At 31.5% G+C, this 21,344-nt stretch overlaps 1 long non-coding RNA gene and 1 pseudogene across 1 annotated transcript; both read right to left on the reverse strand.

Annotated features, from left to right (window-relative positions):
* Positions 1-5,251: 5,251 nt before the first annotated feature.
* On the reverse strand, positions 5,252-6,022 carry LOC133182399 (uncharacterized). The gene is made up of 2 exons (XR_009720548.1): positions 5,955-6,022; positions 5,252-5,545 (listed from the first exon to the last, which is right to left on the reverse strand). It is a non-coding gene; the product is annotated as an uncharacterized LOC133182399 (long non-coding RNA).
* A 3,185-nt stretch (positions 6,023-9,207) lies between these two features.
* On the reverse strand, positions 9,208-18,713 carry LOC133182733 (fibropellin-1-like; annotated as a pseudogene).
* Positions 18,714-21,344: the final 2,631 nt, after the last annotated feature.

A 21,344-nucleotide genomic window follows, 5' to 3' on the forward strand; every position in this document is an offset into this window, starting at 1 on the left:
CTAATAACATCCAACGAATTATTTATGTAATGATGCATATAAACACGACAATAAAAATTGCTAGAAATTGTCTCCTTAAGTTTCAATGAATAAACATGACTTTTTTAAACACAGTTTAAAAAATAAACAAATTTACAACTTGTCTGCTCTTCTTCGTTCATCAAAGGAAAAGGAAGCACCTAGGATTCGACTAAAATATCGAAAGTTGAAAAATCGGGAAAATTCTAATGAGTTGATAACCCCAAATATGGGCCTCTCTAATAACGCGATTTAATTTTCAGCAACGAAACAATTATTTTTCTAATGACTTGCCACATATTTTTGTCATTCAAGGATCATTTTAAAAAAAAATTGCACTATTTTTTTTAACTTCATTTCTTACTCATCTCACGATAGTTCATGAGAACGTGAACTTTTTTCTTATTTGCAAAGAATCTTAAGAAAAAAATTATGGATATGTAAACATGTCCTTATAAATTGGCTTTCTGTGCAGAGATCATTTTGGCTGATAAACATAGAAAAACGAATACAAATATACCCAAATATACACAAAATAACCCAAATAAATCAATTCAGAGGTCTGTTCTCGTGATTTTCCTCTGATATAAGAAATTTTCATCTTTTCACTAATGCTCATTTTATTTGTTGATTAACTAAGGCCATAATTAGTTAATTACAGAGATACATGTATATAAGTTCTGTTCTTTCCAAAAGAGATTTAGATCTTTTTCACCAAACATATGAATATAACGGTGAAAAGGATGGATCAAATGATTTTTTTTTTCTTCCATACATTTGGCCTTATTCCAGAAATTTGGTTATAAAAATGCAACGTAATTTCTTTCAAAATTTCCAAAGGGCTCAGCCACTGAGGTGAAGGTATCAGTATAGCCAATGAATAAAAATGTATGTATAAAATATGAAGCTTGTTATTTTTTTTGAAGACAATTAATCCTATTTTCTTTGCGAGGAACATCCTGCAGTTACTTGCTTTATATTCGTAAAAATTGAAAAGAAGTATTACTGGCATACGCCATCTGTTTTTAAATTTTTACAATTGTTAAGTGCTCACAATGTCCACGAACTCTGTAATTTAGGAAATATATATCATTATGCTTTTAAGTTGAGAGAAAGTTTTCTCTCATATGGTAATTCTCCATGAAATCATTATTATTATATTGTATTATATTTGTGTAATCTATAAAAACCGCCGTACAGTGTCATTATGTAATATTTTGTATTATAGGATGATGTTATTGTTGAAATGCGATGTATTGCAAAGAACACTGCACTTTCCTTTGATGATGACACAAAAATCAAGTTAACTCAAAACTGTAATTTAGATATTTTATTTGCAAAAACATGTATTATCATCATAATCGTCGTGAGATCTTTTTTTTTTTACTTTTCAAAAGTTTACAATAAATATGATCACTGATATCGACTCTCTATAATCCTATGAAATATTCTGACCATGTACTGAAGCCTTTATCCATCCGCAAGAACAATGGCTTAACCAATCTGATCAAGATTCTTGCATTCTTTTTTTCTTATTGAAATTATCCATGGGGAATAAACAGAGTTGTCTAGACAATTTAAGATTCATGTATTCTTCAGTAAACTATCTAAATACAATGATGTGACAAACAATCTACCCTTTCTTTCCTCCTGCAATCTTTTTTTTCAAATATATATATATATATATATATATATATATATATATATATATATATATATATATATATATATGTGTGTGTGTGTGTGTGTGTGTGTGTGTGTGTGTGTGTGTGTGTGTGTGTGTGTGTGAGGGTGTGTGTGTGTGTGTGTGAGGGTGTGTGTGTGTGTGTGTGTGTGAAAGGGTGTGCGTTTGTGTGTGTGTGTGTGTGTGTGTGTGTTTTATCGTAAACATAGAGGGTAATTTTATTATCTGTATTATCTTTTTAAAACCTTTTAACAATTAAAATATTTCATTCTGTATTTTCATTTTGAAAAATTGGTTGTTCGTTTGGTCACAAAAAACCAACATTAGTGGGCTGTGATGGTTTTTAGATAAAGTTTTTCATCCCTTTTTTTATTGTTTTATTGATTTTTTTTTCTTTCATGTTTTCATTTTTTTTTTCCCTTTTGGTTTTTTATTTTTGTTTGGCTATCAGTGCAAGTTTTTTCGAATTTTCTTGAGCTAGTAAAAAAAGATAATGAAAACGAAAATCTTTGTAAGATTCACCCAGTTTGCGAAGCAATTCATTGCATTTTTTTCTTTTTCCAATCTGAAAATTGCAAAGAAACATCAAGAATAAAGCGTATGATTTGTCATACATTACAAATCTGCTCATCGGGCAAACACGAACATAATTTTCAAGATCTTTTGGACAGAAACAGCTATTTCGATATAAGAACATAGGCCAAGAACAATAATTTTCTGTTAGATGCGTAAAACTACATGCAGGATTGCTAATATCACACAGTAGGGAACTATTATTAATAACACACGAGAGTGCACTATCGGGTAATTTGTTGAGAACATGATGGAGTACTTCTATTGCAGAGTTATATTTTCCCTGGCAATACCACAGTGTCGCTAAGTATAGTCCCCCAGATGCAAGAAAATTTCGTTCCAAAATAAATGCTGCTTCCGCTGATAGTAAATAGTGAGTGAAACCAGTGTGCACAAATTTTTCATAAAGAATGACCCCAGCTCTTTTCATAAAACTCATAAATAGATATTTTAGCGCCGCAACTATTTTTTCGTCTCTCTCACTCTCTAACAGCTGAAATAGTTTAACAATGGAAAGCATACATGTCCGGTATGTTGTCTGGTATCCAAACACATCCCTCAGTGCAAGAGAGAATGTAATGAGGTCTCGAAATCTTTGTGGTTTTGATTGTATGAAAAAAGCAGGATTATCAAGAGATGAAACTCTGGTAACCTCCACAAGATAATATGGTCCGGATTTCAGGACATCGAAAAGAATTTTTTCAATTTTCCTTTTTTTCGCCAAAATTCTTTCCTTTAGGAAAAGGTTGGATTCAGGTAAAAAGTAATTAGGGCAAACTCCATTTCTCACAAATAAAAGGAGACGTGTAAAACAAATCCAGAAGCAGCAGAGTAAATTACTTGGAATCCAAAAGTCAGCATGTATATCTTCCAATACATGAAACAAAACTGTCTTTAAATGGTATGAACACAGAGTGTCATGCATTTCACTATGCTGTTCAATTTTATCACGGATAACAATTTTTAATAAACCATAGCAACAAAATTGAACATGATTTAGTGAATGAACAATATGTTGCTCAAGAACAGAAAAAGATTTCAGCCACTGGATGCCTTTCACATCTCCTTCTGTAGGACCTTTTGGAACCACATGCATCAGAGTGATATTTCTCTCTAAAAGACGTGACTTTAAATCATTCCAAAATTTTGTTGAAAAGTTTCTTAAAAATTTATTTGAGGAAACTGGATGAATGGGATAGCAATGACAAACGTCGTATTCTTTCGGTATGCGTGATGTTATGCATGGCCCGTGACTTGTGCTATCAATGCATTTATTGTAGCTATGTTCGTGCAATGCTTGCAAATATTTAATCCTAGAAAAACACTTATCATCGGGTACGTTTCCAAAATATGTTGTCAAATCAACACAAGGGTATCGTAGAAGTTTGCAGAAGCCTGGTTTGCAGCCTATGTCACTTGCAATAAATGCAATATATTTAGGGTTTGTGGTCTCTTTCAATTCTGTGACAACGTATCTTAAGAAAGCCCACATTATATCAAGATCGCTCCAATGAAATTTAAATCCCTCGGCGACACTTCCGGAAACAAATTCATGACTAATCTGCCAAACATTCTTTACCTCCACATAGACTTTGTTTATTTTCCTTCGCATTTGAACATATTCCTCTGTGCCTATTACAAAATCTAAATATTTCCAGAGTTGTCTAGTATAGTCTTCCATGATTTGTTTATTTGTAGCCGATCCTTCGACATGTACTATATTAAAAAAAAGCTTAGGTGTATGATTGTCCATTCATTTTACACACTACATGAGTTTAATATTTTTCTTAAGTGTTTATTTATTTATTTATTTATTTACTTTTGGAATTCCATAAAAGGCCTCAAATAAAGAATGATTATTTGAAAAGACATCAGTGAGTAAGACCCATATTTACTCTACTTATATTGACTATAAATATGAAATACATTCAAATTGATTTAGTGTAAACATTATTACGTAGAACTCAGTAAATAAGTAAATAAATCAAAATACCGTGTTGAGAGCATTTCTTATGAAACAGAAGTGTCTCCATTGCAAGTTGTATGAGTGCCTGTTTCAGTTCCTCCATGTTGATATGGTTGTCATGAGTGTTTTTTTCCCCCATACAAATAACGGTAAGCAAGATCGATCGTTCTATTTGAAGAGCAAGAATTATATTTGGAATGGCGTCATAAATAAACTGCTTGAATTTCTCTTAAATACGAAAGCCTAGAAGGGTCAAATAAGGAAAATGAAAAAAAAAAAAATAAATAAATAAAAGTCGTAATAACGACTTTTTATCTCGTAATTACGACTTTTTATCTCGTTATTACTCGTAATAACAACTTTTTATCTCGTAATAACGACTTTTTATCTCGTTATTACGACTTAATTAAGTCGTTAAAACGACTCTTTATCTCTTCCCAGATAGCAAGACATTGTTGGGCCAACGTTGGCCCAATTTTTTTTCCAACGTTGGCCCACTGTTGGTAGTCCTACGTTGGCCCACGGTCATTTTGCTCATCTGCCCAACGTTGGTCCAACATGATGGCATAATGTTGGGCCAACGTAGGTATAATTGTAAGCCAACTAACAGCCAACCTTAACAACTGGTTGGTTAGGTTGGCCCAATGTTGGGTCTTTGTTGAAATGTCAGATGGCATATTGTTGGGCCAACGTAGTTATTATAGTAAGCCAACTAACAGCCAACATAGAAACAACATTTGCAATCGGTTAGTTAGGTTGGCCCAACGTTGACCCTTCATTGAATGATTGGTCCGATATTTACGGTTTATTGGCCTTAAGCTTCTTTCTGTTGGCCAATTGTTGGATAAAACTTACATCTGTTTAAATAAATTGAAATGAATACTTCTTGAAAATACATTTATAAATAATTCTTTAAATAGACCTTTCTCATAATTGTTTAAAAAAAAAATAATACACACTTCAACCTGCATTCATAATGCATACACGTTCAAAGAAAACATTACAAGTGATTCACTGTAAAATTATTTTATAGATATATATCAATTCAATCAGAATTCACAAAATTACTTTTAAAATAGATAATGGTGGAAATGTATGAAAAAATATTAAAATAAAGTTCTTAATCCTGGCTCACTTCCTCTATCACTGTCATTTTGTTTTGTTTCCCGCTCTTTCTTTTTTCCTCCCTTTGTCGCCTCCCCAGGCCTCCATCTTGATCTTAGGCATACGTACTTCATACAGTCCTTTATGTTCTTCAGTTTCATTGTCAGTTACCACTACAACATTTGTTTTCCTTACAGTCTCTGATTGAAAATACAAATAATTTGGTATTGGAAACAAAGCAAATACGTACAGACTCCAATATATAAATCATGTAATTAAGTCTTTTAAAGACAACAATGTAAAATACTACTAGTACATGTTGATCTATAAACCTTAGTATCCTTGTTAAAATCATAATCGTGTATGCAATAGACAATAGATGGAGACAAGTTGAAAGATGTTTTTACCTTACTTATTATTGTATTTCTTAGTGAGCACTAGAAGTTATTGTAAATAAAAGTTTAAAGTACATGTACGTGCCAACTGTATACACATATATGATTCATATTTACATTAACTTATATAGTGCTTGTGAGCATAAACAAGAAAAGGATGAATTCCGAACAATTTTAACAGTAAACTTGAATTAATAAGAATAATTATACTTACATCGCTTCTAAGATGCGGCTGTAACAATGGTATAATCCATAGTTTTTAAATCTCCCTTCTTACTTGCTCTGCATTTTGAGTCTATCACCCACCTGTGAGCAATTGAAGCTGACAGCTCACCCAACAGTTTGGTGTTTTAATCGCTGCGACTCTCCAAGCTTTAGCGAACACCTAACTTTTGTTTCAATTTAATTATAAAGCTGTGTTATCTTGATTTATGTACATGTAGGCTTCATTCACATCCTGTTCTTGGGAACTTTTTAAATGTTATTCAGTCTTCTCTTATTCTCATGAATACAACGCTCATGAAAAAATTCATAATTTTGAGCTAAGGATTTTAAAACTAGTAAATAATCTTGCACCCACTTAAAAAAAAAACCCCAGAACAAACAACTTTTTGGTGCTGTGATCACTTTTGTTCAAAAATAAGAATGGTGAAAATATCAGATCTAAACAGATGCAGTCATCCAATTAAAAGCAAGGACAGCGAATGCCCTCTATTATTTCAGAATGTGCATCTAAATTAATGTTTTGCAATCAAATAAGCTTGCAACACAACAGTTCAATGGGACAACATTGGGAACATAACGATTTAAGAACTTGGAACCAACGTTGGCCCAACGTAACGCTCATCAACTTACATGGACACCATCATTTAGTTGGCAGTACAATAATTGGGCCAACATTGGCCCAATATAAATATCCCATCTTTATTTTTTTCATTTTCCTTATTTGACCCTTCTAGGCTTTCGTACTTAAATCTGTATGCTTTGTTTAATTTGCTGAGTAAGTTGACTGGAGTAATTGAGTTGTAGTCGTTGAAAAAAAAATGCTTCAAATGAAAAGTAATTTGTTTTACCCTTCACTTTATGCTCGAACATTTAATTTTACTATCAAGCATAGTAATTATAATAATCACTCTACATATATTGCATATCCATTTCATAGGTACAGTACTTTCAAATGCTATATGTGTCCTGTATCACTTCAGGCCATCCTTCCAAGTCCTACAAGATATACTGGCATATAACCCAGCTTCTCTCTGTTGCAGCCACAAGTTCCAAAGATTTATCACTTACGATTTTTTTGGTGTGGCATTGGTTGAGAGAAGTTGTTTTCCCCAAATAAAATTAATTTTTACGAGAATTTAGAAAATGAGACAGCAAAGGTAAAGTTGTCAATTTTATGGTCAAATATAGAAACAACTTCAAACATCTCATAGAACAGTTTTAGATTTTTTAAATAAATTGACACAAAGTGAAATTGCATTTAATGTAAAAGCTTTCGAAATGTCTCAGATAATTGTACAAGTTACAAAAAATATGCTGGTCGTGGACTTTATAACTGGCGTTTTATCGCCTAATTTCGACCGTTTACGAAATTATTTAATAACTAAACGATAATTATATGTTTCAAGAATCTAAAAGTGTTTCATCTTAAAGAAATTTAGATATGTGATAAAAGCACTTTAAATAGCAAACTCAAACATTCACAAGCCTAATAAATATGAAAGAATGAAAAGAAAAACGAACGATATTCAAACTCAAAAACCCAATTGAACATTAAAATTGAGAGCAGATCAAAAACTGACCCCTGAAAATATTAGAGTTGGATCAGCGGTCTAAAGGAGTAAACATCCACTGTCGGTCATAAAACCAACCGTTAGACCTTAGTCCTTATCAGATTTCCTTTTTCTCCGGTTTGAGTTATACCTAGAAATGATGGTCGATGCTATGGTTTTCTTACAGATCTTACATTGTTTCCGTCCTCCGCACTGGACAGGTGATGAGAAAGTAATCTTTTAGGCATCCATATCTTACAATGACCGCATCAGCTCATTAAACTGCACATGGTAGTAATGGTTTTGTTAATTTGAGGTCGTAAATGATAATTGTAATCAAAGTACTGTAAGTACTGATAGACGGTGGCATGAATTATTTTGTTTGTTTAACGTCCCTCTCGAGAATTTTTCACTCATATTGAGATATCACTATTGCCGTTGGTGGGCTGCAAATTTAGATCTATATTCAGCACTCCAGGCCATTGAGTAGTGAGGGATCTTTTTCTGACCAGCACTTGCTGCGACACGGGACCTCGGTTTAACTGTCTCAACGTCCCGCAGTGGGATTCGAACCAGCTACGTAAGGATCGTATCCTTCGTGTTCGTGACTCTAGAGCAAACGCTAACCACTGCTCCACACGGCGACTGGCATTGAATGAGATAAAATATTTTAAGAATCTGTAAAATGATATGATGGAAATTATAAAAGTTTATTGCAATTTTTCACGATACTTGTTTTTTTAATAAATAATTAAATTTATGTTTCGTTATTACGAGGTTATTTCGTTAGTATAATGAGGACATGTTTTGGAGTTGTTAATGTATTGCATGAAATTTTCTACATTAGGTTTATTATAAAATAAGGATTGAATAAAAAAAATATATCCTGAAATGCCAGAAACGAAACTTCGATCATTTCAGTTTTTTTTCTATATGTACTATTGTGGTGTACAGTCATAATTGCAAATTTAAAAATGAAAACACATTTAAGGATGATGGACAGATTGAAATTATATATAATAATTTGGTGTATTTTGTATATCACAGGTATTTCTTGTCTTAAAATATAGAGAGAGGAAAAAAATGTAAGTTCCTTTTCTTACTTAAAAAAGAAAATCATGATAAGCAAATCTTTCTTACATTTAATATGAATTTTATTTATGCCAAATACGTTTCTGAAAATTTATGAAAAAAATATTAGACAGTTCGATGCTTGTGGATGGATGTAGAGTTTGATCTGTACTCGGTAAAAAAATTATTCATATTACTCCGGTCCTTTTACCTTATCATGACAGAGCTCACGGCAGATGTGACCAGTATAATTAGAAAGCTTTGTGGAAGTTGACTCTTTTTTTCTTCTTCTTCAAATAACACAATGCATAGTAATCTGTTTCAAAACAGTAACTTTATTTTAAGATTTTACTTAATTAAAGCTTTTTGTTTAATAGTCAAGTTTTTCTGTCCAAGTAACAGTCCAATTTTTAAAGATATCAGTACAGAGAAAGTAAAATACATATACATGTTTATCAGAATAATACTAATATTTGACTGTCACTTTCTAACGTCGGACGAACAAGTTATTTTTTAATGACAAGAGAAAATGAATGATGTCACACCAATTTCTTTTAATTGAAAATATTAAATAAACTTGGTACATGTATGTTTTAGTGAGATCAATGTACCAACCCGACCTTAAAGTTTGACTTTGGAGGCTCGATTCTCTATTTCTAAAAATAAAAATGAGTAAACACATTAACAACACTAGATCTCACACACTCACACACACACCAACCCATAAACACACCCTCAACGCTCCCTCAAATACACACACACACACACCCACACACACAGAGAGAGAGAAATCCCTAATATGATGCCGAAAGCAGAGACAACAGATCTTCAAAATATTATCCTTTTCCCCTCATATACTATCTTATTGCAAAATTTTATTGAAATCAATTCATAATTGTGCAGGATATATTTGGAAAGACAAACAGAAAAAACGGAAGAAGAAGACAGAAACAGAAAATCTCTTCAAACAGGTCGATTTAGGTATATATTTTTAAATAATACTTTTGGCTTAATAGTGTTTTTTTTTTTTAAAACATCCATTAATGTTTTGTGTCATTCATGTATATAATGAATTTTGCTGGTCTGAAATGCTGAATTATCCATGAAATGCTGTGTGTTTTCTGGAGTATTGCTCGAAATTGCATCAATTTTTCCACTTGGTTTAGTCAAATTTTTTATTCTTTGCCATAACTGATTAATAAATCCAAGGAAATTAAAACAAGTAGAGAAACTTTGTGTCTGTTTTCTGAACGATGTCTTCCTAGGCCCTAAAGGTGCATCACTAAAGTTAATGACTCCAAACATCTCACTTTCACTGTCTCTATAATAAAAAGAAAGAAAGAATTCCACTTACTTAAAAGGTATATAAATGTATATAAAATGATTAAATAAACGAGTATGCTTCACGTAATGTAGATACATTTTATATACGCATTTCACATATGTACGAATATAACCAATACATTTAAAGAAATTTCCATAATGTGTTGATTTTTTAATATTTATTAAAACTTTTGTTCATTTGTGAAATAGAAATGAATTAACCTTCGTACCTTTTGATTCTTTTCCAGAGACGTAACAGAACTAGGGCAAATATCAACAGCAGTAATCCTACCAATAATGGTATAAGGTAGGAGAAGTTAACTGGAAAGAGGAAAGAGATAATTAATAATAAAATAAGATTTTTTTCTGTTAGGAACCGTTTTATAATAGGGTCAATAAATTGTTACATTCATATGATAAAGTATTCCATGGGAAGCTTACATCCAACAAGACGTTTATACAAACAATGTATTTTAGAACATTATGGTCACAATATAAATTCGCCTACAAAAACTTTCTTGAATGAAATTTGAATTGTTTTCTTGAATAACATTTATATTTATACGTACACTCAGAACAATCTCTCCCATAATATGCCGTATCACAGACACAAATGTAATTATTAATTTCATCAATGCACAATCCATGTTTACATGGTGAACTTGAACACTCGTCAATTTCTAGAATATAAAAGAAATAAGGTATAGTAAAATATAAAGACATTCTCAGTTTAATCCATTTTCATTTGTATTTTGCAATGCTTATTAAATTGTGTTTCTCCAGTTTCACTAAATAAAAATTATTCAATGTAAAAAAAAAAGAATGTATAGAATTATATATATACCTGTCTCACAGATAACTCCCGTATAACCAGGTATACACTCACAGGTGTATCCATTGACTTGGTCAGTGCAATTACCGTGTATGCAGGGAGAACTGGCACATTCGTCAATGTCTGTACATAAAGGTAAAAAGGAAATAATGAAAAACATGGATATGCAGTAATAATAATAATAATAACTAGAAACTCATTGCGAGCAATGAGAGGTCTTCCGTCCGATTCTGAAAATAAAAACGAAAATTCAAGCTGAAAAAGTGATAAGAGAAATTCAGACACTCTGGAGATTTAACCCTGGTCGTCAGCGTGAAAATCCAACGTGCTAACCATTAAATTTTTTGCATCACTTCCTGTCACGACCGGAAGTAACGGCGATACAAGATTTTCTCACAATTCAAATAAACGGATGACTGACTGTCAGTCCTGAAAGTTTTAGACTTCAGTTGTTTACTGTTGCCAAGCAATATTGTGAGAACAAATCCGAATTTTGAGAACAGGTAAACACGCGACCGAAAGTGAAATTTATAAAAAAAAATCTCTGACTTTTCTCTAGACATTTGCAGTATCTACAACATACATAAAATCATTTCAGGTGCATTATCGATAAGCAATATTTATCAGATAGTCAAATATCAAAATAACGTAGTTTATCTCCTGAAACCGGAAGTTGACGTTTTTGTGTCCGGTGGAATTTAACATATTTCAAAACAGCGAAAGAGATGCAATAAAGTGATGCAAGTTTTAATTCAAAAAAGGAAAGTTAAAATTTTTTATTTCTTTGATCACTTCCTGTGACAAGCGGAAGTGACGACTGATGCTTTTAACCCAAATGATTTTGCCTACTCCTCAAGGTCTATTACTCATAAAAGTTTGGTGTTTTAATCTTTTACCTGTTATTGAGATCTCGCTCAGACAACTTCTCATTTTAAGGACAGGAAAACACGCGACCGGAAGTGAATTTTTGAAAGATTATTATGGTTACTCTACACATTTGCACTCTGAATAACATATTTAAAATTCATTTCAAATACTTTATCTATAAAGAATATTTATGGGAAAGTAAAATACTCAAATTATTTAGTTTTTCTCTTATAACCGGAAGTTGTCGTTTTTGTTTCCGGTGGGACCAACATCTTTCGAATCTGCAAAAAACATGCAATAAAGTGATGCAATTTTTAAGTAAAAAAAGAAAAGTTGAAATTTTCGATTTCTTTGATCACTTCCTGTGACGACCGGAAGTGACGGCTGATGCTCTGAACCCAAATGGTTTAACCTACATCTTAAGGTCTGTTGCTCATATATGTTTGGTGTCTAAATCTCTTACCCTTTCCGAGATCTTGCTAAGACAACTTCTCATTTTTAGGACAGAAAAACACGCGACCGGAAGTGACTTTTACAAAGATATTTGAAAATACTCTAGACATTTGCTGTCTGAATAACATATTTAAAATTCATTCCAAATACTTTATCTACAAAAGATGTTAATGGGAAAGAAAACTACTCAAATTATGTCGTTTTTTCTCTTATAACCGGAAGTTGACGTTTTTGTTTCCGGTGGGACCAACATATTTCGAAACTACAAAAGAGATGCAATAATGTGATGTAAGTATTGATTAAAAAAAGGAAAGTTGAAATTTAACGATTTCTTTGATCACTTCCGTAAGCAACCGGAAGTACTGACGACGAACGAAATGGCAATTTTGCAAATCTAGAAGTTGTATCCTATCATCTCTAACAAGTCTCCAGTTCATATCTTTAGCCGTTTCTTAGATCCTTCGAGGACAAAATTTCAATTTAAAATCAGGAAATTGTCCATAACTTGGCACTGGAACCGAATTTACCAAAAAACGGAATTTTATATAAAATTCATATAAAGACCTTTTATCCCTGAAAATTTCAAAGAAATTCATTAAATAGTTTTCGAGAAATCGCGTGCACAAAATTTTGTCTAAAAAAAAAGAATAATAATAATAAGAAACAATAGAATCACTATAAGGTCTTCCGTGAAGACGGAAGACCTTAATAAGTATTCAATCGGTGTTCGAAAAATGGAAGGAAATTTTAAAATACAAACCTCTCTGACAGTTGGTTCCGGTATATCCTGCATAACACTGACATGCGTAGTGATTAACATGGTCAGAGCAGTTTCCATGGACACAGGGTGAACTTAGGCATTCATTTATATCTGTCAAATTCAATATAAAGTTTAGAACGATGACTAACTTAACGTCGACTTAGATTGGATATAAATATTTAGAATTATTTTCACCTAGATGTAGTTCCAACGTCTTTTTAACAAACGTAGGGAATATGGACAAGAAAACTAAACGAGACAAGCTTTCAAGTGGACACACACTCTTTCCATATATTTGACTGAAATATTACTCACCTACTTCACAATGGATTCCAGAATATCCCGGCATGCAATTACACATGTATCCATTGATATGATCCGTACAGTTACCATAAACACAAGGAGAACTAGCACACTCGTTAATATCTTAAGAGAAATTGAAATTTCTACATGTATCATACTGTTCTTTTGAAAAAAAATTGTATTAATGCAATTTAACAATTAAAACAATTGGTACAATACCTGTCTGACAGTTTATTCCTGTATATCCATCCTGACAATGGCAAGTATATTGATTAAGATGGTCAGAACAGTTTCCATGGATACATGGCGAACTTTGGCATTCATCAATTTCTAACCAAAAATCATTTTGAAAATCAATTAATTTTACTTCTTATGATCTCGTGCTATAATTAAAGAGATGAATTTAATTTTTGAGAATTCATGAGGACATGAACTACGACGCTTCACGGCGGCATATTTCACGAAGCGCATTAGCGCTTCATGATAAATAAGCATGAGAGTATTGCATTAGCAATACTAGTTCCCTACCGGCAAGTGTAATCTGGTTCCCGTTCAAAATTGTAAATGCCATAATTCCGTCAAAATCAATGAAGCGGAACGAAATGCAAATTTAATATTTACCTCTTGAGGGTTGTCACATGCCAAAAATCAGCTCAATATCTGCAAGCGTTTAGAAAGAAAGTGCGGAAAACTAAGTAAGACAGACTGACAGACAGACAGAGGGACAGGCAAACGGACAGACGGACAGCTAGACAGACAGAAAGACGGACGGACAGACTCAGAGGAAACCTATTGTCCCCTCCGGTTTCACCGGTAGGGGACTAATAAGCATGCGTGAAGCGTTGTAGTTCATGTACCTCAAGAATTCTGAAAAATTAAATTCATATCTTATATTTACATTTTTTTTCTGATGACTTGCCACATATTTTTGTTATTCAACGATCATTTTGGAAAAAAACGTTTGCACTATTTTTTTTTACTTCATTCACATCACAATGGAAATATTTTTTCTCATCCCATGGTAATTCATGAGAACATGAACTTTTTCTAATTTGCAAAGAATCTTAAGGAAAAATATTTGGAAATGTAAATATATATGAATTTACACCAGATAGAGAAAATGTGGGAATGACGCATTCGTCAATATCTGTACAGAATGTTGAAAAGTAAATAACGTAAAACATTGTATTCAGTTTTCAATTTGGTGTACAAAAAATGGAAGGAAATTTTAAAATACAAACCTATTTGACAATTGGTTCCGGTATATCCTGCATAACACTGACATGTGTAGTGATTAACATGGTCAGAGCAGTTTCCATGGACACAGGGTGAACTTTGGCATTCATTAATATCTGTCAAATTCAATATAAAGTTTAGAACGATGACTAACTTAATGTCGACTTAGATTGGATATCATCATTTAGAATTATTTTTACCTAGATGTAGTTCCAACGTCTTTTTAACAAACGTAGGGAATATAGACAAGAAAACTAAACGAGACAAGCTTTCAAGTGGACAAACACTCTTTCCATATATTTGACTGAAATATTACTCACCTACTTCACAATGGATTCCAGAATATCCCGGCATGCAATTACACATGTATCCATTGATATGATCCGTACAGTTACCATAAACACAAGGAGAACTAGCACACTCGTTAATATCTTAAGAGAAATTGAAATTTCTACATGTATCATACTGTTCTTTTGAAAAAAAATTGCAATAATGCAATTTAACAATTAAAAACAATTGGATCATACCTGTCTGACAGTTTATTCCTGTATATCCATCCTGACAATGGCAAGTATAATGATTAAGATGGTCAGAACAGTTTCCATGGATACATGGCGAACTTTGGCATTCATCAATTTCTAACCAAAAATCATTTTAAAAATCAATTAATTTTACTTCTTATGACCTCTTGCTATAATTAAAGAGATGAGTTTAATTTTTGGGAATTCATGAGGACATGAACTAAGACGCTTTACGCCGGCATATTTCACGAAGCGCATTAGCGCTTCATGATAAATACGCAGGCGTGAAGCGTTGTAGTTCATGTACCCTAAAAATTCTGAAAAATTAAATTCATATCTTATATTTACATTTTCCGCCGAAATATGGCTGAAATATTGCCGACTCGGCGTAAAACAACAATAATCAATCATATATTTACATTTTTTTTCTGATAACTTGCCACATATTTTTGTTATTCAACGATCATTTTGGGAAAAAAGATTGCACTATTTTTTTTTTTACTTCAATCACATCACAATGGAAATATTCTTTCTCATCCCATGGTAATTCATGAGAACATGAACTTTTTCTAATTTGCAAAGAATCTTAAGGAAAAATATTTGGAAATATAAATATATATAAATTTACACCAGATAGGGAAAATGTGGGAATGACGCTTTCGTCAATATCTGTACAGAATGTTGAAAAGGAAATAACGTAAAACATTGTATTCAGTTTTCAATTTGGCGTACAAAAAAATGGAAGGAAATTTTAAAATACAAACCTATTTGACAATTGGTTCCGGTAAATCCCGCATAACACTGACATGTGTAGTGATTTACATGGTCAGAGCAGTTTCCATGGACACAGGGTGAACTTAGGCATTCATTGATTTCTGTAAAATTCAATATAAAGTTTAGAACGATGACTAACTTAATTTCGACTAATATTGGATATCATCATTTAGAATTATTTTTACCTAGATGTAGTTCCAACGTCTTTTTAACAAACGTAGGGAATATGGACAAGAAAACTAAACGAGACAAGCTTTGCAAGTGGACAAACACTCTTTCCATATATTTGACTGAAATATTACTCACCTATTTCACAATGGATTCCAGAATATCCCGGCATGCAATTACACATATACCCATTGATATGATCCGCACAGTTACCATAAACACAAGGAGAACTAGCACACTCGTTAATATCTTAAGAGAAATTGAAATTTTTATCATGTTGTTCTTTTGAACAAATTGTAACAATGCAATTTACAATTAAAAACAATTGGATTCATACCTGTCTGACAGTTTATTCCTGCATATCCATCCTGACAATGGCAAGTATAATGATCAAGATGGTCAGAACAGTTTCCATGAATACATGGCGAACTTTGGCATTCATCAATTTCTAACCAAAAATCATTTTGAAAATCAATTAATTTTACTTCTTAAGATCTCTTGCTATTATGTATGAATTTACACCAGATAGGAAAAATGTGGCATTAATCATCGAAAGCTATAAATATCAATTAAGATGAGCAAAACATACGTAGAATAAGACGTTGTTTTAGGAGGAAGAAAATCACGAATATTTTTTTTCTTCAAAAATTAAAATGATGTATTACTTTTGCAGATTAATTATTTTCCCAACACTTGTCTTCTTGCTTCAACATCATTAGAATTGATTTAGAGTATGTATCATAAATAGTATAAAAAATTTAGCCAGTCAAGTCAAAATGAATTTTCCTAATTGCTATCAGTAGATTTAAAGAAAGAAATTGAATAAAAACTTACTATAATTATACAAACTTTAATACTTTGATCCTTTACTATAGTACATTGTTTGATACTTTGATACGGTACTAAAATACATACTTCAAAACTTTAACATAATACATACTTTATTACTTTGATACTTCACTTTAGTACATACTTTAATAATTTGATACTTTACTACAGTACGTTCTTTACTATAGCACATTCCTTAATACTGTGACACTTTACTGTAGTACATACTTCAATACTTTGATTTCCTTTGATACTTTGCAATTTTACTATATGGCACTTTGATCTACCATGAAATTTTATTCTAGAATTGAATTTTTAAAACTTAGAGCACTAATAACCGTTAAATTCAATACCAATGACGGTAATTTGAGTAATCTTTCCTTTTACAAGTCACACAAAGAAACCTCAGTTGAGAATTGAAAAAAAAACATTACAATTTAAACTTTTTAGTATACATGTAAATACTTTGGTTCACAATAGTATAAACTTATTTACTTTTAGTAAATACTATAGCATTTTTTAAAAGCAATATTTCATTTTTATTTTCTTTTTAAGGATTCTTTTCTTGCCAAATACCAAGAGATTCCCAATTGAGACAATAGATATTTAAGATATGCGTCTTTCCAGATTTCTTTCGAAATAAGAAAAAAGGTCGAAGGTCAATCTTATCTATGTACAGATTTATATGCCATCCAGATATCCAATTGTAAAAAGTTAATATAGCCCAGTAATATAGTCATTATTTGAAAACAACACGTTCTCTTGAACTTATGATAATGGTTAGGAAAGAAAAGATAGAATTACTGCCAGAGTAGATTTAACTTGAGTCTTTTGACATATACTTGCATAACTTGGTAACTCAACACTCAGATATCATTTAACGTGTAAATCTATCTTATTCTTACCATTTTCACAGTTTACACCCGTGTATCCAGGGTCACAGAAACATTCATAATAAAGGTATTCATTTGAACAATATCCGTGAACACAGGGAGAACTGGCGCATTCGTCAACAATATCTGTACAAAAATTAGTATTCATACTAAAAAAAAACAGCATTATTTTCTTGAACAACTGAAATACAATGTATATAAAAGAATAATAAGTAGATATAAACGAAGTTTATAAAACAAACCTGCATTAGTTATTTTAGCTTGATCCACTCTAAATACAAACTGTCCTGGAATTCCAATGTTAGACATCTGCGGAAGATTTAACATCGCGGATGTCATGGACCCAGGAACGGAATAATAATTTTCTCCATCACCAGCATTAAATCCAACCTTTCAGAAGGGAGCAGAGTACATTTAGATTACTAATATATGTACGTGATATGTCATATTCTTAAAGGTGTAAGAGGCACAAAGTTTAAACTAAATTGCATCATTTTGTACTAATAAAAGGTACTGTTACCTGAGCAGATTTTGTCCAAGTAATTTTGTTGTAATTAAATACAACAAATGAATAAACACCGTTGTTGATTAAAACAAGTTGAAATGTGTTCCTCTGTCAAAATAGATAACAAAATGATAAGTGTAATAAAACATTTGAAAGTGCATTTGAAAGAAATTTGACATTGTAAGTGTAATAAGACATTTACGTAATGACGTACATAGATATAATTCTTATGTATTGTTTTTATACATGTACGTCAAAAGAATGAAATAATTAAAAAGAAATTCGAAATTATTGTTCATATACATATAATCTCCGTATTGATGAAGATAATATACAAATGACAGTACTACAATATTACCTGTTGACAAGTTATTGTTCCGGTGGAAGAACAGGCATGCGCAGCTACATCTTCCCATGTAATTATCATCATCCACATGGCAGTAAAAGTTACAATGTCAGGAAAGACAGAGTTGATCTTAGTAGTCCCTCTTTGTAATATGGTGGAGTCTGTGGTTGTGCGATACCATAATTTACCTCCTTGCATTGTATTTATATCGGTCCAAAATGGTGCTATGATTCTATGACTTCCAGTAATTGGAAAGGGTTGTGAGGTAAACTGGCTTAATGGAGTCTCAAACGTTACGTCCCCATTATTATTGACCTAATAATTTAGAAAAGTCGTAAATGCGATAAATATTTAAAACAGAGCAAAACGAAAACAAACAAGCAAAAAAATAATAATAATAATACAGTCCCCCAATATATATATATATATATATATATATATATATATATATATATATATATATATATATATATATATATATATATATATATATATATATATATATATATTAGGGATGGCAATTTCTAACCGGTTAACCGATTACTCGGTCGGAACGATGGCAATCGGTTAGAAAATCTGTAATCGATTAGTTGAAAAAATTAAAATATCTGTGAAATTGAACGCAATCTTCTAAAAAATTCGATTTTTAAAAAGAAATCCCTGCTTACACGTTGATGATTTAGGTTTACTCATATTTATTTCAGCTGATTTCGGGGTAATTATGACTCTCTTTAAAATTGTGGGGTAATTGGTCAGTCTATGATTTGTAAATTACTGTTAAAACACCATGTCGTGACGTCGACTGTCCTGTATTTCTTTAATGATAATAATCACCGTTGAGCACTTCGAATTCGTGTGTGTATCTTTTGCAGTTATCTATCAAATTAAATTATTAAACAAACATTGTAAATTAAGTGATACAGTTTAAACTAAGTTTTGATTATGGTGACAATGAAGAATGAACTTGTGTGACATCCGCTTGGAAAATTATCCACGATTTCTTAGGCATGTTTCATGGTTTTCTGAATTTTTTCTTGTCTATTGAAATAAAAAAATAAATGCATGTAGTTTTCTGATCAAGAATAAAGACAAATAGAATGTTTTTAACTTCTAAATTTTTTTTAAGTCTTCTTGTGCGTAGGAATAGAGGTACTTGAAAAATAGTCAAGAAAAGTTTGATACGATTAACCGGTTAATCGGTCGGAACGTCTTGCGGTTAACCGATTAGCAATTCTGTATTCGATTGCCATCCCTAATATATATATATATATATATATATATATATATATATATATATATATATATATATATATATATATATATATATATATATGAGGGTGTGTGTGTGTGTGTGTGTGTGTGTGTGTGTGTGTGTGTGTGAAATAAAGAAAATCAAATTTAATAAAAGGGAAAAAATATCCCCAATCCTAACCTCCCCCTTCCAAAAGAAACACAAATCAATGAATAATGAAAACAAAGAAAACAAAACACAAAAGGTATAATGAAAATTAATTTTACAGATATTCCTTTGAGTTATAATTTATTTTTTAAAACAAAGCTTGTTTTGAAATTAATTGTTAAAATAAAGATAATTCATCCCTAGAAAAATTGCCTGTACATACGTAAAGTGAATTATACGATGAACCGAAGAAAGGAAATGGCACACTTATGGGAATACTCGATGTGTAGCCGTCGTCATTTGCTGACAATTCGTTGTCTCCAGCAGCTAAACCAAAACTATAGAACTGATTCAATGGGTAGCAGATACAAATGTTAAGTATTACTGATACTACAACTACAATTAAGGTTGTGTTAGACATTGTTGAAGATCTTAGTTTTAGGACTAATATGGTTCTAGATTTTTGTTACTTTTATATAGTCTACAACGAGGAAGAGTTAATGAACAACCATTGCTATCGAGTTTACCATAGCTACAACAATCTTATAATAATTGCAGCAATCAAAGCATGTCACTTTTTTTACAGTGATTCCGGGTAGAGGGGCTAAATTTACTTATTAGTTTTGTTAAAGAAATTTTTCATGTCTAAAACTGTCCCCCTTTTCATAACTTTCAATGGTTTCGTGTGCATGTCTGTTTATTGTATTGCATGAATGAAGTCCAGAGAAGGTGGTAGATTATTAAAAGGAAAGCAAATCATTATTAAACGAACACAGCTGTCAAATCAAGACCAAATCGGTAGCAAATTGATAAGTATTTTAGACATACGTATAAGACGTCTAAAAATTTTCACTCTCACTCACATAAAAAAAATTGTGAAATATATACGAAAATGATCTCTCAACGGCTACCAACCAAACAAAAGTAAAAAATACAATGAAAAAAATATACATGTATATCAATTTTGTTTTATTTTATGTGTTATATAATTATATTTTGACTATTTTTGTGAATGTTGAATGTGTTATAACAAGCAAATATCTACATGTTACATTTCTTCTGTGATTATAAAGAACTCTCATTTTTTTATGAAAGCATTAAAACTTGTTTTAATGATCAATAGTGCTCATTGATTCGTGGGGTTTTTTTTGTTTTTTTTTTAAAAATTAACTCATGTTCCAGAAAATATATTCATTTGTATTTATAACGTGAAGCAGACGTAGCAGTATAGCTCTTAAAAGTAAAAACAAGTAAATAAAAGGGACCTAAACGTCCTCTCGAATGAGAAGTGAACTCTTTTCTTGATGCTTTTCATGATTAATAACTTTTATCTCGGTCAAATAAGATGTATATCAGTATATAATTTCCAGATAAACACGATGATAAAACTTTTTATACAGTTGTTTCATTGAAAAAAAAGAAGAAAAGTAGTTATAGATACGGTAGGGGTTTTTTTTCAAAACAAACACATGGATTAAATCCGGTTTGCCCCCTGTCTATAAGAAAATGATATTATTGTATATGCGACATCTTGGACCTTTCTTTAAAAT

Source organism: Saccostrea echinata, unplaced genomic scaffold (genome assembly GCF_033153115.1).
Source record: "Saccostrea echinata isolate AGI-Se365-2 ecotype Australia unplaced genomic scaffold, CSIRO_AGI_Sech_v1 ptg000009l, whole genome shotgun sequence".
In the NCBI taxonomy this organism is placed as follows: Eukaryota; Metazoa; Mollusca; class Bivalvia; order Ostreida; family Ostreidae; genus Saccostrea; species Saccostrea echinata.